At 45.2% G+C, this 18,602-nt stretch overlaps 2 non-coding genes across 2 annotated transcripts; both read left to right on the top strand.

Moving 5' to 3' along the window:
• The first annotated feature begins 8,154 nt into the window (after nt 1-8,154).
• On the top strand, nt 8,155-8,226 carry TRNAG-UCC (transfer RNA glycine (anticodon UCC)). Its single transcript has one exon. It is a non-coding gene; the product is annotated as a tRNA-Gly (tRNA).
• A 6,503-nt stretch (nt 8,227-14,729) lies between these two features.
• TRNAG-UCC (transfer RNA glycine (anticodon UCC)) lies at nt 14,730-14,801 on the top strand. The gene has a single exon. It is a non-coding gene; the product is annotated as a tRNA-Gly (tRNA).
• Nucleotides 14,802-18,602: the final 3,801 nt, after the last annotated feature.

Raw genomic sequence — 18,602 nt, 5'->3', positions numbered from 1 at the left:
GCACTGCTCACATGTTGCAATCAGGCACTTGCAGCAAGGTGCAGCTGTGGGCGGTGTCTTCATCAGTCTCTGCCTTCCCCATGCAGTGCCACATCGCCCAGGCACAGGCAGACGTGACAGGGCTTGGCCTTGGGCTTGCTATGGCAGGTCTCCCATTAGTAATCTAAAGAGCACTGAAAACTTTTCCTGGGACAGGCAGTGGTGTGGTGGGTCCGGGGATCTTGGGATTCCAAAGGAAAACTTCACCATTCCTCTTCTGGCTACACAAGCATGAGCTGCAGTGGCATTTTTGTTCTTGTTCTGTTGAGAGTGTTGCGTGAGTTTGCTTCCTTTGGTGAAACACCTCTGCTGTCTTCTCTGTGGTATGTAATGCCTGGCAAGAGTGCATGATGGAGATGAGTCTTGGAGCACCTTCTATCTTCACAGCCGGGAGGCTGCTAAAGGGAAAGCCTTTATTCATCTGTGAATGCTTTTGTCGGCTATAGCCAACTACAACTTGTTTTCTTGGACACGTACATGTGGAAATATTCTGAATATGCTTTCACATAACACGTAGGTAATCCTAAACTAGTGCTAATAACCCAACTAGGAACCAGCTCCTGCTTGCAGAGGTCTCAGAATGCTATTTGCTGTTCTCTGTTTTTATGTAATTTTGCAATTTGCCAAGGATGTCAATTTGGGAGCTAGTGTGTTCTTGCCTCAAAAAGCCCAGACTTTGTTTTTTATGGTCCAGCAGGCAGAGTACGGATTTGAGAGAGAAGTTTAGTGTCAGCCCATTTGTCCTTTGACTTCAGACAGCTCCCTTGTTTCTTGGTCTCTGTGTTTATACTGGAGATGGTTAGTTAGTGAAGTTTTTTGGTACCATATTATTGATGATCAAGGTTGGCTTAAATGTCAAGGTTCGAAGATTACAGATTGGTTCAAGGATGGAGGTAAGTGTCAAAAGTCTTGGTCAAAATCAAGGGCAAATGTTGGAGCCAGTGTTCATCAACTTAGGTCAAAGATCAAAATCCACTGATCAGGGTTGAAAGACACAAATTCTTGTCAAAATTATTTTATCTCTGATCAGTAATCAGGGATTCGGTCAGGGGTCAAAGAGCAGAGTGTCATGGACAAAGATCATGGTTTTGGGTCAAAAGATCAAAGATTGTGGATCAATGTTATAGGTCATGGATCAAAGATCATATATTGGTCAAAAGCTGGGGATCAGGAGTCAAGGGTAAAATGTTGTGGATGGGCCAACAGTCATTGATTGGTGTCTGAAGTCATGGATCTATGTCAAAGGTCAAATGTCAGAGATTTGGGTTAATTGATAGCTGGGGCTCAAAAGTAAAAAGTTTCAAGTCAGGTGAAAGGTCAGGGGGCTGGGAGGGGTCACAGGCGGGGTGTCAGGAGTCAAAGGTCATGTGTTGGGATGAAAGGTCACATGTGGCCAGTGCAAGGTCAAAGATCTTAGGATGGGGTCAAGAGTCAAAGGTCATGCATCAGAATCAGGATTCAGATCAGAGTTAGTGGGTCAGGGATTGGGGCCTGGGGTCAGGTGTCAGGCTCAGAGGTCATAGGTGGGAATCAGTGGTTGGGTTGGGATTTGAATGCCAGCAGTTAGGTCAAAGGTTAAAGTTTGGTCTCAAAGGTCAGAGCTCAGGATCAAAGGCTGAGGTCAAGAATCAAGTGTCAGCAGTCATGGATCCAGTCAAGGTCACAGATGTCAGTGGGGGCTTATGCTCCTGCTTTGGGAGGGGTTTAAACACAACTCAGTAGAAACACTCACATCAGCATCACTGAGATATGGCAAATGCCCAAAGTATTTGAACATGGCCAGGGGCTCCCATTGGACAACCTTGGCTTTGGGACACACTTCTCTGGCACATCTCTAGCATCTCTCCTTTGGGATGGCAATACCATGGGGCAGAGATATCTTCAGTCACACAGGCAGCATGGCGGATCTGCTTACTCCTCTGTCCCTCCATGCACATGACCTTATACTTGACGACCACACGAGAGTTAGGAACTCTGTTGTGCCTTCAACAAATGCGGGTCCCTTGACTGCGCCTTTCTTACTCTCTTGATCTTCTGAAGAGAGGGTTCCAGCTGTCTCCTGGTCCTTTACCATCACCATTACAAGTTGATGATGGGAACGCTTTGGTGGTCACTGTCATAGGAGGCCAAATTCACTGCCTGTTTGTAAAACGTTGCAGTAGCCAGATTTAGAAATACAGTGTTACATCATCCTCATTTGCTCTGTTCCCCAGCGATGAATCAAAAGACTCAGTCCTTCTCTTTGCTGAGCCACAGCTCCAGACAAAAGACATGGAAATTTCCATCCATCGGCACTTGGAAACCCTGGAAAGGGCCATTTTTGAAAGGGGTTAATGAAATCTCCAACAGAGTCCAGCAGAACCTTTGGAACCTTTGCCAAAGCCGTGCAGGACGCTGAAACCAGAGCTGTCCCGGGAAGAATCTCCTTGCACCAAATAAAACACACCTCTTTCAAATAAAACACACCTCTGGGTGAGCTTGTGTTTCAGCATTTTTAATAAGAGCAGATATTAGACCCTCGCTGAGGAAATGGGGATTTAGCGCTTCGGAGCAGGCTGCCAAGAGAAGGAGGGCAGGTATTAACAGAATCCTCTTCAGGACAGAAACGGGGAAAACTTCCTCGGGGTGAGAAGTCTGGCAAACCTGGAAAAAGGCACATCAGTCAGTAGCTTGGGTGGTGGGACCAGCAACCTGAGCCTAGCACATTCCCATGGGACTTGGCTGGAATGAAAAATGAGACAAAGAGGTTTAGCTGGGCCTGAGCGATGATTTATTTTTTCCTGACTTACTCATCCAGTTCCTCAAATGATTCTTGTCACAATCACCAAAGGTGAGGAGAAAGGAGAGCCAGGGAAGCAGGGGCCGTACATTAGGATCTTTACATAGAGAAAAACCTGGAAGCCTTACATCAGCCATCTTTTATTTGTCCTCCTGAGATCTTTTGGGGACTTCAAGTGGACTACTTGAACTGGCCTCATTCCCAAACAAAAATGGACTCCCTGAAAGGATCTCAGATGAACTTGGATGCATTCATTTTCCTTCTTCTCCTCCAGCCATTGTCTCTTTCATTTCAGTAAAGTACTGAAATGATCTTACAGGTAGACCTTCATTTTGTAATGTCTTTGGAGTTCCCCCAGCTGTGAAATTGAAACTAGAACTCATCTGGTTTCAGCAGATCATGAGAGACTAAAGAGCTCCTGGGTCCAAACATGCTTCAGATTGTGTCTGCCTGGGATGGGTGGAAAGAAAAGGATTGTGTGCGGGAAGATGTGGAAGGTCTGATGCTGTGGTTCTGCGTCCCCAAATCAGGGTGATTGATGCCGTTCTGAACAAGGGGGAGACTGGAAAAGGGGAAAGTCATCCCAGTCTGGGTTGCAGAGAGCTGCTGGAATATGCCTGGAGGTTAGATGGGAGCAGTGAATGTGGATGGAATCCTCCAGTTCATTGTTCATCCTAAGAGACCTGCTTGAAGACCTGCAAGTGGTCACCAATTTTGCCTCCTCCTCAAGGCTATGGGTCTGAAAATCCTCTCTATGAAGGCTGGGCCTCTGCATCTAAGTAAGCTGCACTTCAACTTTAGGGACAAAAGGATGGCTCTTCCATGAAGAATTGACATGGGCCAGGAAACCTCTCACAGCATTTAGGAGAAGTCTTTGGGATTCTTGAGACTGTGCCCAAAACCTTGTGGTTTTGCAAAGCCATTGTAGGAGCCAGATACCATCAGAACATGGAAGTTGACCCAGCTTTGATATGCAGAGAGCCTGTAAAAAGGTGAAAGCATTCCCAGCCCTGTCATTTTCTTAGCAATGGATTTTAAGTATTTTCCAGTTCCTTCTACAGCATTTCTTTTAACAAAATTGGAAATACGTCAAATCTCCCTTTCAAATGCATTTTTTATGAACATGTGAAAGGAAAAAAGAACACGAAAACTAGTTCATTTGCTCTATATTTTTCATAGTAATGAGCATGATATTAAAGTATGATAGCAACAAAGAGCACAGTGATCCTTAGCCTTGTAATTCAGAGAGAGACAATAGAAATATTAATGAGGCTCAGACATCTGTCAAATTAATCTGGAGTTTAATGTTCAGGAAACAAAGGCAGGATTTAGTTTTTCTAACTCTGATTTCCCATTTCTGTCAAAACCCAAGTGGCTGTGACTTGCTGCAAAGAGGTTAATTTCTGTTTTTCAAGAGCTTATATAACCATAAGAATGAGGAACGTAGAAAAGCTGATATAGCGGCTCTGTAGAGAAAACTCTTGCTGCTCTTGCTGCTTTGGCATGGGGAATCCAGATCACTTCAAACAACATTAGTCGTACAGCACACATGAGGGGTGTGGATTCCACCGGCATGCACTAGTGTGTAGAAAATCCCACGTACATTCAGATTCAAGGGATATCGCCTCTTCCTTTCCCAGAACAAGGGATTCACTCCTGCCATCATATTAGGGCTGTCATTGTGTCCTCATGCCAGAGCTCACATGGTTGTGAGCTAAAAACAACAGCCTGGGACTCACTGCAGAGTGCAGAGTTAACGGCAAAACCTGACCGCTGAGGTTTTGCATACCCAGGTATTTTCTTTTCTGCCTCACTCGTTTTCCAAAGTTTCCTTCTCATCACCAAATTGATGTAACTCTTTATCCGACATGAGGGATCGTAAAGTCAGGAAGGCTGCAAAGTTTAGGATGAACATCTCCAGGGCCAGGAGACGCGGCTGCAATGGACATTAGCAGCACCCAGAATAGCCTGGATCTGCTGGGCTGAAGTGATGCTCATCTGATCCCCGCAGCATCCTTCTTACAGCCTCCTGGTGGAACAGGCTGCCATGCAGTAAATGCATGCACAAGTCCCATCTCATCTGAGAATTTAGGAAACCATCAGCTTAGCGCTGGTCACCTGGTAGAGGAGGTAGATAGCTGTCCTCCACTGCTCATCAGCTCATTTCAGTGGCCTTCTGTGGGGGTTCCAATTTGGTTGTGCAAGTGAATGAGTAATCAACAGTTCTGTCTAGCGGTCTCAGCACAGAAGTTGGCAGCCCAGACCTCTTGGGCTCCAGTCCCTCAGCTGACACCGAGTGCATTTCTGTTTGAGCAAGTCACTCAGTTTCTTTGTGTTAACCTTTCCCCTTCTGTGCAGCACTGTGCACACACTGACTGCTCTATTAGTCAGCTCAGATGGATGTTGGGAGGATTAGACTCACTTAGAGAAAAAACGGCTGAGAGGGAAAAACGCCTTGCTACTGCTGAACTTCATTAAAACTTTATTATTTTATGAATTCTGTGCAAGAAGGACTGTAAGTATTCAGAAATAGATACATTCTTCATTCTTCTTTTGAATTTCTACAGGGAACAGTCCAATATCTGCCTTCTTTCACCATGGTTTACTGAAGAGAGACACCTCCTTTACAACTTTCCCAGCAATAAAAACAGTTAAAACATGATCCCCTCAAGTATTGCTTGCCACCTGCACATGGTGTCCAGGCCAGCCTCATTCTCCCACATGGAGTTTTCAACACAAGCTCCTTATTCAGTTGCCGACACTATCATGTTTATTTTCAAGATAGCTCATCTCTTCCTGTGGAAGAGGTTGTAGCCATTAAGCATGTTCCTGCAGAGAAACAACTGGACTGTCTATTTCTATATCCTTGTCACATGGAGGAAACTATAAAACATTGGTAGTTTACTATTAGATTAATTCCCAACACCGCTAGGCAGAAAAACAGCAAAAGAGAGTGGTCCTATGGCATCGTAAATCCAAAGTGAAAGGAAAAACAGGACCAAAGTGAATTTAACTATAAGATGGGATGCCTAACCAAGTTCATTCTTACCTCGCCATTTGAAAGCATCCAAACAGTAAGGACTAGGAAATAGCCAGCAAGATTCACACAATCATAGAATGGACTGATTTAGAAAAGACCTTCAGGATGATCCTGTTCCAATCACCCTGAAATGGGCAGGGGCACTTTGAGCAGAGGTTGCTCAAAGCCCCATCCAACCGGGCCTCGAATACTCCCAGAGACAGGGCAGCCGCAACTTCTCTAGGCAACTTGTGCCAGTGTCTCACCACTCTCATAGTGAAGAATTTTTTTCCTAATATCTAATCTAAATCTACCTTCTGTCAGTTTGAAGCCATTCCCCCTTGTCCTGTCCCTACATGCCCTTGCAAGAAGTCCCTCTCCAGGTTTCCTGTACCCCCTTATATACTGGAAGGCTGCTCTCAGGTCTCACTGGAGCCTTCTCTTCTCCAGGCTGAACAAGCCCAAATCCTTTAGCCTGCCTTCATAGCAGAGGTGCTCCAGCCCTCTGAGTTGAGGAAGTTACGAGCCCGAATACATGGAGCCATCAGCCAAAGATCAGAATACTTGGACATATGCAGTTATGCTGTATGGGGAACTTCTTGTTACCTAAAACATTTAGACAGATTCAAGGGACTTCATCGTTTGGTCTCTTGACAATCTGAGCATCAAAGGGAAGACAGAGCCTTCCAAATACATCTTTTTGTCCTCCTTTGTCTATAATTTGAAAAATAAAGAGGGATCACAGTCCTTACGGAACTTTCAATGAGATTTGTGCCCTTGATATGTGAAAGCATATCCAGAACACAGAATATTTCCACATGTACGTGTCTAAGAAAACAAGTTGTAGTTGGCTATAGCCGACAAAATCATTCGTAGATGAATAAAGCCTCCCTCCTTTAGCAGCCTCCCGGCTGTGAAGATAGAAGGTGCTCCAAGACTCATCTCCATCATGCACTCTTGCCAGGCATTACATACCACAGAGAAGACAGCAGAGGTGTTTTACCAAAGGAAGCAAACTCACGCAACACTCTCAACAGAACAAGAACAAAAATGCCACTGCAGCTCATGCTTGTGTAGCCAGAAGAGGAATGGTGAAGTTTTCCTTTGGAATCCCAAGATCCCCGGACCCACCACACCACTGCCTGTCCCAGGAAAAGTTTTCAGTGCTCTTTAGATTACTAATGGGAGACCTGCCATAGCAAGCCCAAGGCCAAGCCCTGTCACGTCTGCCTGTGCCTGGGCGATGTGGCACTGCATGGGGAAGGCAGAGACTGATGAAGACACCGCCCACAGCTGCACCTTGCTGCAAGTGCCTGATTGCAACATGTGAGCAGTGCCCTGTGCCCGGCTGCTTCTCACAGCCCACAAGAACCAGCTGTGTAAGAGCCCATCATCCCAGAGCACACAGAGCAGCTGATGATCTACCACTAGAACAAAGGTACCTTTGCTGAGCTGCTGACAGAGAGTTACAGCCACCACAGCATCTCCCTTTTCACAGGACAGGTGTTCCTTTCTGCAGAGACTCTGAAGACCAAACCCTGCCCCAGTGAAGGCAACAAGAGTTTTGCCAGAAACCTACAAGATACAGGGGTCAGTCCTACAGAGACTCTTCTGAAACCAGTTTGAAACATTTCCAGATTTGTTTTTGATAAAGAAGGGGATGGGGCTTAAGGACGGTGCACCAGATACTGGTTCTGATAACGTTAGCTAGCACTTCTCGGCCCACTCCACCATTCCAAAGTTGGTTACAAGGTGCTAAACAAGTGGGCTGCAGACCAGCAGGACACTTAAGCACATGCTTAACGTCAAGTATAGCATTAAATCTTGTTGAATGCTGAATGTTGTGCTTTCCTGAACCAGAGCCGAAGTGCTCAATCCCTTGCCAGCTCTTCAGGTTAGCATCAAACAATTCGCTCCTGGAAATGCTGAAAAAAGCCCTTCATACAGTACGCAAATGGTTCCACCAACTACGTGTGTATTATGTTATTCTTCTACATAGACGTGAATGGGTCAGTTCAGGATATTCTGTTTCAAGCCCCTTCTATTTTTAGGAGGTCTTGCCTATGCTTTGTGACTGTGATCCAAGCCCTTTGTTGCACAGAGGAGACAGACATTCAAAATGAGCAGCACCGGGGATCCATTATCCCTACTAATAGTGTTAACCTTGTAGCTGTAATACATTGGGTTTAACATTATCCCCACTGTGCTCCCTGGCTGGCATTTTCTCTGTTGTGTTTTGTTTCTCAGCCCTCTACCGATTCTCTCATCCAACTGGAAGAGCTTCTCTCATCCAACAGGATTGGGAAAGAAGTGCCAGGCGTTGGTGGTATAGTGGTTAGCATAGCTGCCTTCCAAGCAGTTGACCCGGGTTCGATTCCCGGCCAACGCAGAGCTCCCTTTTGGGGTGCTGAGTCACTGGAACAGGTTGCCAAAAGAAGTTGTAAATGCTCCATCCGTGGCAGTTTTCCAGGCCAGGTTGGACAGGGTTTTGAGCAACCTGGTCCAGTGTGAGGCATCCCTGCCCATGGCATTACAGTTGGAACTAGATGACCTTAACATCTTTTCCAACTCTTAACTATTCCATGATAGTATGAATCTATGAATGGATGCCAAAATGACTTACAAAACACTGTTCAGGTTCCATATAGTGGACCATCAGAATGGTCTATTAGCATTAAAATTACAGCGTCACTGAAACACATTAAAGATAAACATTGATGTGAGTGGAGAAAGCATACCACTGCAACATTACTTTTGGCCTTTACATCACATAGAAACCTTTGACAATGTACACCATACAAAATGCCATACTGTAGCATTTACTCGGTGCAGTTCTCTTTTCTCTACTCACTTCTGTTTTATCCCTAAGGGTGCATGGCACATTCCAACAAGACAAAGCAATTCAAACCTCTATCCCCAGGCTAAAAGAAGAACCACCAATAGCTGTCTGTCTACTGCAGTCAAGCAAAACAGGAGACTATTTCCTCAATGTTCCATGTTGGCACCACTGTGATTACACCCATTCTCCAGCCAATTCTTTTTTCTTATAGAATTGCACTCTATGACTAAAGCAACTTTTCTAAACTTCTTTAATTCTTTGAGATCAAAGCCAAAATTCCATGTTCTTATAGGTTTCCAAGAGTGTCCAAAACCAACGGACAATGATCCAGTTGCTGATCCTCCTTAGTGCCTTATAAATGTTATATTGCCAGTTTCCTGAGTTCTTGACTGCCATTCAAGTGTCACAGCCAACACCGCAAAAGCTCAGGAGTCCAGGTGCCCAGCAGCTGATGAACACACCCACAGCCTCAGTGTCCTCAAGCTGCTGGTGTACATCCAGACCTCCAGTGTCTACACCAGGCAATAGAGAAGAACCCTGGGTGCGTAGAGGCATTGGTAGCAATTGATCCCTCATGGAGAGCAAAGCTCACCATCTCCATTGTTTCCCAAAAGTGGTGAAGCTCTGAGCTCCTGCAGGGAAGCTTCAACTCTCCCTGTCTTGGGACCCCTTTGCTCCGGGTATCTGAAGAGGCCAGACGGATCTTCATTGCTCCCTTCATGTCTAAAGCCAGGGCATGTGTGCTTTTCTCTTAACAACCCCAAGATACAAAGTCCAACCAAGCATTGTAAAATTAGCATTATATTGAACCAGTCTTTACATTTTATATATATAAGGGAAAGTTATAAAGTTACAGACACGTATGCCTTGCTTCTGGCTTCTAAACAATAGGGGAAACTCCCAGCTCTCTTTACCTCAAATCTCCTGGTTTTAATTATGGAAGCTTTTATTATTTTTATTGCTCTCCTCTGCATTCTCTCCCCATTTGTCAGCTTTGCTTTCATAACTCTTGTGGTTGCTGATGACCAGCATCACAATAACTACTCCTGCTTGCACTTTCTTTCCAAAAAGACTGGTCTGCAGATTGAACAATTTGAATGTACTGACATGTATCTGCTTGCCCAATGCCCAGCTTCAGGAAAGACAAAGTCATCGTGGACACATCACCACAGCTGTGTGGACCAGCTGTTATAAGCTCAGTCCCCTCTATGTCAAAGCTTCTCGGGGAGCCTTTCAGTCTGGAAGCTTGAGAGGATCCATTTCAAAACAAACAACAAAGGGAAGATGTGGATGGGAATTAAAGGCTTTGAAATAAAAGCCATGCAGCAACCAATGGGTCACGGGATTTGTGAGCTATTTTGCCTCTCAGCCCTTGCCAGCAATGGGATATACGAATGTGCTCTAGACATAGCAACCACTTGCAAAGAATCCCAAGTTCCCTCTGGACTGGTTATGAGAAAGAGTGTCACAAAATCTCATCTGACACAGCAGCAGTGTTCAGCTACCCTAGATTCAAGCTGATGGCAGCACTGACTGTAAGCACTCCTGAGTGAGGTGTGCACCTGGACAGGGCAGAACACAGACTTGCACTCTGACTCAGGGTATATCTGCCAGCCTCAGGGACCCACAAGATGGAGCAGATGCCTTTGCTTGCACAGGCTGGGTAGATCTATAGCATGGAACATAGAGGTATCCAGGAATGCCAGATGGGCCCACGGCACTCTACTTGTGGAATGGAAACCTCTGTGCCACACTGGTCATCACAAGTGATCTGGGATTAGCTTGTGTAGACCCGGCTCAGAGGACTCAGCATTGCACTTGTCAGCTCTGTTGACATATCACACCAGACCACTTAGAACAGTTCTGCCTTTCTGCATCCAAAGCATCCCAGAGCATACTACATCTCAGGATGCCTCCATCATCATGAGGGTAGTTCATAATAAACAAGACTCCAAGTGCTCCTTGTGTACCAGGACCCTGAACAAAGCAGAAGGAAAACAGAGCCACAGCGCTCTTAGACTTCACTGTGGGTACCACATAGACAGAAAAGAGCTGAACACAGGTTTGCGATCTTTGACTTGAGGACATATCTGTCAAATTAATCTGTAGTTTAAAGTCTGGGAAACAAAGGCAAGATTTAGTATTTGTAACTCTGATTCCCCGTTTCTGTCAAGACCTGAGTGCCCGTGACTTGCTGCAAAGAGGTTAATTTCTATTTTTCAAGAGCTTATATAACCATAAGAATGAGGAACGTAGAAAAGCTGATATAGCGGCTCTGTAGAGAAAACTCTCGCTGCTCTTGCTGCTTTGGCATGGAGAATCCAGATCACTTCAAACAACATTAATCGTACAGCACACATGAGGGGTGTGCATTCCACCGGCATGCACTAGTGTGTAGAAAAATCTCATTCATTCAGATTCAAGGGATATCGCCTCTTCCTTTCCCAGAACAAGGGATTCACTCCTGCCATCATATTAGGGCTGTCATTGTGTCCTCATGCCAGAGCTCACATGGTTGTGAGCTAAAAACAGCAGCCTGGGACTCACTGCAGAGTGCAGAGTTAACGGCAAAACCTGACCGTTGAGGTTTTGCATACCCAGGTATTTTCTTTTCTGCCTCACTCGTTTTCCAAAGTTTCCTTCTCATCACCAAATTGATGTAACTCTTTATCCGACATGAGGGATCGTAAAGTCAGGAAGGCTGCAAAGTTTAGGATGAACATCTCCAGGGCCAGGAGACGCGGCTGCAATGGACATTAGCAGCACCCAGAATAGCCTGGATCTGCTGGGCTGAAGTGATGCTCATCTGATCCCCGCAGCATCCTTCTTACAGCCTCCTGGTGGAACAGGCTGCCATGCAGTAAATGCATGCACAAGTCCCATCTCATCTGAGAATTTAGGAAACCATCAGCTTAGCGCTGGTCACCTGGTAGAGGAGGTAGATAGCTGTCCTCCACTGCTCATCAGCTCATTTCAGTGGCCTTCTGTGGGGGTTCCAATTTGGTTGTGCAAGTGAATGAGTAATCAACAGTTCTGTCTAGCGGTCTCAGCACAGAAGTTGGCAGCCCAGACCTCTTGGGCTCCAGTCCCTCAGCTGACACTGAGTGCATTTCTGTTTGAGCAAGTCACTCAGTTTCTTTGTGTTAACCTTTCCCCTTCTGTGCAGCACTGTGCACACACTGACTGCTCTATTAGTCAGCTCAGATGGATGTTGGGAGGATTAGACTCACTTAGAGAAGAAACGGCTGAGAGGGAAAAACGCCTTGCTACTGCTGAACTTCATTAAAACTTTATTATTTTATGAATTCTGTGCAAGAAGGACTGTAAGTATTCAGAAATAGATACATTCTTCATTCTTCATTCTTCTTTTGAATTTCTACAGGGAACAGTCCAATATCTGCCTTCTTTCACCATGGTTTACTGAAGAGAGACACCTCCTTTACAACTTTCCCAGCAATAAAAACAGTTAAAACATGATCCCCTCAAGTATTGCTTGCCACCTACACATGGCGTCCATGCCAGCCTCATTCTCCCACATGGAATTTTTCAACACAAGCTCCTTATTCAGTTGCCGACACTATCATGTTTATTTTCAAGATAGCTCATCTCTTCCTGTGGAAGAGGTTGTAGCCATTAAGCATGTTCCTGCAGAGAAACAACTGGACTGTCTATTTCTATGTCCTTGTCACATGGAGGAAACTATAAAACATTGGTAGTATGCTATTAGATTAATTCCCAACACCGCTAGGCAGAAAAACAGCAAAAGAGAGTGGTCCTATGGCATCGTAAATCCAAAGTGAAAGGAAAAACAGGACCAAAGTGAATTTAACTATAAGATGGGATGCCTAACCAAGACCTTCAGGATGATCCTGTTCCAATCACCCTGAAATGGGCAGGGGCACTTTGAGCAGATGTTGCTCAAAGCCCCATCCAACCGGGCCTCCAATACTCCCAGAGACAGGGCAGCTGCAACTTCTCTAGGCAACCTGTGCCAGTGTCTCACCACTCTCATAGTGAAGATTTTTTTTCCTAATATCTAATCTAAATCTACCCTCTGTCAGTTTGAAGCCATTCCCCCTTGTCCTGTCCCTACATGCCCTTGCAAGAAGTCCCTCTCCGGGTTTCTTGTACCCCCTTATATACTGGAAGGCTACTCTCAGGTCTCACTGGAGCCTTCTCTTCTCCAGGCTGAACAAGCCCAAATCCTTTAGCCTGCCTTCATAGCAGAGGTGCTCCAGCCCTCTGAGTTGAGGAAGTTACGAGCCCGAATACATGGAGTCATCAGCCAAAGATCAGAATAATTGGACATATGCAGTTATGCTGTATGGGGAACTTCTTGTTACCTAAAACATTTAGACAGATTCAAGGGACTTCATCGTTTGGTCTCTTGACAATCTGAGCATCAAAGGGAAGACAGAGCCTTCCAAATACATCTTTTTGTCCTCCTTTGTCTATAATTTGAAAAATAAAGAGGGATCACAGTCCTTACGGAACTTTCAATTAGATTTGTGCCCTTGATATGTGAAAGCATATCCAGAACACAGAATATTTCCACATGTACGTGTCTAAGAAAACAAGTTGTAGTTGGCTATAGCCGACAAAATCATTCGTAGATGAATAAAGGCTTTCCCTTTAGCAGCCTCCCGGCTGTGAAGATAGAAGGTGCTCCAAGACTCATCTCCATCATGCACTCTTGCCAGGCATTACATACCACAGAGAAGACAGCAGAGGTGTTTCACCAAAGGAAGCAAACTCACGCAACACTCTCAACAGAACAAGAACAAAAATGCCACTGCAGCTCATGCTTGTGTAGCCAGAAGAGGAATGGTGAAGTTTTCCTTTGGAATCCCAAGATCCCCGGACCCACCACACCACTGCCTGTCCCAGGAAAAGTTTTCAGTGCTCTTTAGATTACTAATGGGAGACCTGCCATAGCAAGCCCAAGGCCAAGCCCTGTCACGTCTGCCTGTGCCTGGGCGATGTGGCACTGCATGGGGAAGGCAGAGACTGATGAAGACACCGCCCACAGCTGCACCTTGCTGCAAGTGCCTGATTGCAACATGTGAGCAGTGCCCTGTGCCCGGCTGCTTCTCACAGCCCACAAGAACCAGCTGTGTAAGAGCCCATCATCCCAGAGCACACAGAGCAGCTGATGATCTACCACTAGAACAAAGGTACCTTTGCTGAGCTGCTGACAGAGAGTTACAGCCACCACAGCATCTCCCTTTTCACAGGACAGGTGTTCCTTTCTGCAGAGACTCTGAAGACCAAACCCTGCCCCAGTGAAGGCAACAAGAGTTTTGCCAGAAACCTACAAGATACAGGGGTCAGTCCTACAGAGACTCTTCTGAAACCAGTTTGAAACATTTCCAGATTTGTTTTTGATAAAGAAGGGGATGGGGCTTAAGGACGGTGCACCAGATACTGGTTCTGATAACGTTAGCTAGCACTTCTCGGCCCACTCCACCATTCCAAAGTTGGTTACAAGGTGCTAAACAAGTGGGCTGCAGACCAGCAGGACACTTAAGCACATGCTTAACGTCAAGTATAGCATTAAATCTTGTTGAATGCTGAATGTTGTACTTTCCTGAACCAGAGCCGAAGTGCTCAATCCCTTGCCAGCTCTTCAGGTTAGCATCAAACAATTCGCTCCTGGAAATGCTGAAAAAAGCCCTTCATACAGTACGCAAATGGTTCCACCAACTACGTGTGTATTATGTTATTCTTCTACATAGACGTGAATGGGTCAGTTCAGGATATTCTGTTTCAAGCCCCTTCTATTTTTAGGAGGTCTTGCCTATGCTTTGTGACTGTGATCCAAGCCCTTTGTTGCACAGAGGAGACAGACATTCAAAATGAGCAGCACCGGGGATCCATTATCCCTACTAATAGTGTTAACCTTGTAGCTGTAATACATTGGGTTTAACATTATCCCCACTGTGCTCCCTGGCTGGCATTTTCTCTGTTGTGTTTTGTTTCTCAGCCCTCTACCGATTCTCTCATCCAACTGGAAGAGCTTCTCTCATCCAACAGGATTGGGAAAGAAGTGCCAGGCGTTGGTGGTATAGTGGTTAGCATAGCTGCCTTCCAAGCAGTTGACCCGGGTTCGATTCCCGGCCAACGCAGAGCTCCCTTTTGGGGTGCTGAGTCACTGGAACAGGTTGCCAAAAGAAGTTGTAAATGCTCCATCCGTGGCAGTTTTCCAGGCCAGGTTGGACGGGGTTTTGAGCAACCTGGTCCAGTGTGAGGCATCCCTGCCCATGGCACAACAGTTGGAACTAGGGGGTGATGTTAAAGTCATTCCCAACTCTAACCATTCCATGATAGTATCAATCTATGAATGGATGCCAAAATGACTTACAAAACACTGTTCAGGTTCCATAGAATAAATCAAACCACAGAACAATCTATTAGCATTAAAATTACAGCGTCACTGAAACACATTAAAGATAAGCATGCCATCAGTGTAAGTCGAGAAACCATACCACTGCAACATCACTTTTGAATGGCCCAAATCTGTACATTGCATAGAAACCTTTGACGATGTACACCATACAACATGCCATACTGTAGCATTTACTCGGTGCAGTTCCCTTTTCTCTACTCACTTCTGGTTTATCCCTGAGGATGCACTGCACATTTCAACAAGACAAAGCTATTCAAACCTCTATTCCCAAGCTAAAAGAAGAACCACCAATAGCTGTCTGTCTACTGCAGTCAACCAAAACAGGAGAGTATTTCCTTAATCCTCCAAGCTGGCACCACTGTGATTTCACCCATTATCCAGCCAATTCTTTTATTTTACAGAATCGTACTCTCTGAATAAAGCAACTTTTCTAAACTTTTCTAAATTTATTTAATTCTTTGTGATCAAAGCCAAAATTCCATGTCTTTATAGGTTTCCAAGAGTGTCCAAAACCAACGGACAATGATCCAGTTGCTGATTCTCTGTAGTGCCTTATAAAAGTTATATTGCCAGGTTCCTGTATTCTTGACTGCCGTTCAAGTGTCACAGCCAACACCGCAAAAGCTCAGGAGTCCGGGTGCCCAGGAGCTGATGAACACACCCACAGCCTCAGTGTCCTCAAGCTGCTGGTATACATCCAGGCCTACAACAGGCTTGAGGGATCTCTCCAGGACTATTTCCGTCCATACGATCAAGTTTTTTTCTGCCTTAATGGACACTATTTGTCTGTACATTGGACATCTCATGATGTTTCAATGGAGCTAGGCAAAACAACTTTGAAAAGCTGGATGCACCAGCTTGGCAGATAAGAGGAAGAATCATGTGAGGCCCCAGATTCCATGCGAAATGGTATTTCATAGTTTCCTAAAACTCTTCTTTTTAAGGAATTCCTCAGACATTGGCTGGGAAGCAGCTTTTACTGGTCACGGGATAGAGAGCAAGATCTACTGACATCAGTAACAACCTTTCCATCTGTTACACAGCAGTCTGGATCACACCCATGATGAAAGAGGAAACATTCACAAAGGGGAGGGATATTTTGGAGAAGAACGTATTTTGGCAATCAGCAGAGGTATTCCCAGATTTTGGTGTGTTTCCTTCCGTTCCTCAGAGAGGGCCATTTACATGCTGCTGGCAGTCAGAGAAGAATTTCCCCTTGTTACATGAGATTTAGCATTCCTTACCACTACATATCCCTTTTCCTTAAGGTAAAGATGTGTTTTCTGCAGGGAAGTTGCAAATACGCAGTATTTGGTGACACATTTTGAAATGCTTTGTGTACTAGATATATCTGAAGATTTGGGCATGGGAGCATCATCATAAAAGGGTCATCCTTCCCTGGAATGAAGAGTGACGGCGGAAATTGAAGCCTCTATCAGGCTATTACTCTAAATACTGTCTATCTCTGCCAAGCAGGATACATGAGACAGGAGGGGATCAAGTAACAAAGGGAAGATGTGGATGGGAATTAAAGGCTTTGAAATAAAAGCCATGCAGCAACCAATGGGTCACAGGATTTGTGAGCTATTTTGCCTCTCAGCCCTTGAAAGCAATGCAACATATGAATACACTCTAAGAATACCTTGCACACGAGGAGGCTGAACAATGCAGAAAGAAGACAGAGCCACAGTGCTCTTCCACTTCAGTGTGAGTACCACATAGCCTGAACAGAGCAGATCACAGAGTTGCATTCCTTGGCATGAGGACTTATCTGCCACCTGCAGGGACCCACAAGATGGAATAGATGCCTTTGCTTGCACAGGCTGGATAAATCTATACCATGCAACATATAGTTATCCAGGAACGCCAACTTAGGCCCTGTCCTGGGTTCAGCAGTACCAGTCATTTTTCTCCTTCTTAGCAGCTGGTGCAGTGCTGTGTTTTTGACTTTCAGCCTGGGAACAGTGCTGATAACCCCAATGTTTTTAGTTGTTGCTCAGTAATGTTTAGTCTGATCAATGACTTTCTGAGTCTCATGCTCTGCCAGGGAGGAGGAGAAGCCAGGAGGAATCAGAGGCAGGACACCTGACCCAAACTAGCCAAAGAGGTATTCCATACCACAGCAAGTCATGCCCACTATATAAACTAGGGGCAGTTACCTGGAAGGCAGAGATCACTGCTCTGGTTGGGCTGGGTATCAGTTGGCAGGTGGTGAGCTTCCCTTATTGTTTCCCTTATTGTTTCCCTTATCATTATTATTATTGGTGGTAACAGCAGTGGTTTGTGTGATACCTTAGTTACTGAACTGCTCTTATCTCTACCTGTGGGAGTTACATAATTTTGATTCTCCTCCCCATTTCTCCAGGAACGGGGGGAAGAAAGGAGGGGAGTGAGAGAGCGAATATGCGGTTCTGAGTTACTGATTGGACTTAAACCACGACAGGTTCACAACGCTGTACTTGTGGAATGGAAGTCTCTTGCCACACTGGTCATCACAGCTGATCGGGGATTAACCTGTGTAGACCTCATCCAGAAGAACTGGCATTACACTCCTCAGCCTGGCAATAGTTCACACCAGACCACTTTGAACAGTTCTGTTGTTTTGCATATGAAGCATCTCAGGAGCATAGAGAATCTCAGATTCACCATGTAGGTATCTCATGATAAACAAGACATTTGCAGGGATATGATAGGACTCTTCTTCCTGTACTGTACAGGTCTCAGTAAAATACCAGTGGTGACATTTCAGAGCACCAGTATCTTGTCATGATAGACAAGTAAAGGTAGCAAGATTCATAAACCTTGAATATGGCTCAGGTATATGCATATGGGCAAAGCATGTGTGTGGTTACATTAATTGGAAGCTAAATGCAAACTCCTCGGGGGACTCATTAACATTTAACTTGTGTCACAGCACAATGAGTTGCGATGTTCCCTTTGTGACACCAAATTAGGCCCAGTAATTGGTCTCTATTAAGATACAATTCCCAGCTTCCATTAGCACGCTTCTACTGGCAATTTATTCACAGCAAAGGTTCTCTCACTCCAACTGCTCTGGTTTTCCTTAGCAGAAACCTTACAGTTGGGTTTGGATAGAAACGTGGGTAGGGCAAACCCACAAGGAAATAGAATTACAAGTACACCAGCTTTCACACAGAACCTGGAGTGTGATCCAAAGGTCTCAGAAGTCACTGAAACCACTGCTCTGTCTTCCATGGGCTTTGGATCAGGCTCCTGAGGAACAAATTTTTGCTGCAGTTTCAGCCGTTTGGAGCATTTGCTCAGCTATTTCATGTCCACTCTAATTTAATGTGCATGGAGAGCACTTCTGCAGCCCTTTCTTGCACAAAACAGCTTGGTCCCATTAACTGGAATGGTTCTCACAAGCAAGTTCTCTTTTGTACACAGGCTGCATACCAAAGTCAGCAGGGTTTGAACAACAGTCCAGGAGGAGGAAAGAAGTAACTTCTAATGAGGACACATTGCCCTAAAGTTGCAGCCAGTCAGACCACACGGGTGT

The sequence above is a fragment of the Pezoporus wallicus genome, unplaced genomic scaffold, assembly GCF_028554395.1.
Source record: "Pezoporus wallicus isolate ANWC-B61680 ecotype Strahan unplaced genomic scaffold, APGP_CSIRO_Pwel_v1 contig_2871, whole genome shotgun sequence".
Taxonomy (NCBI): Eukaryota; Metazoa; Chordata; class Aves; order Psittaciformes; family Psittacidae; genus Pezoporus; species Pezoporus wallicus.
This window is presented reverse-complemented; position numbering and strand designations above follow the sequence as displayed.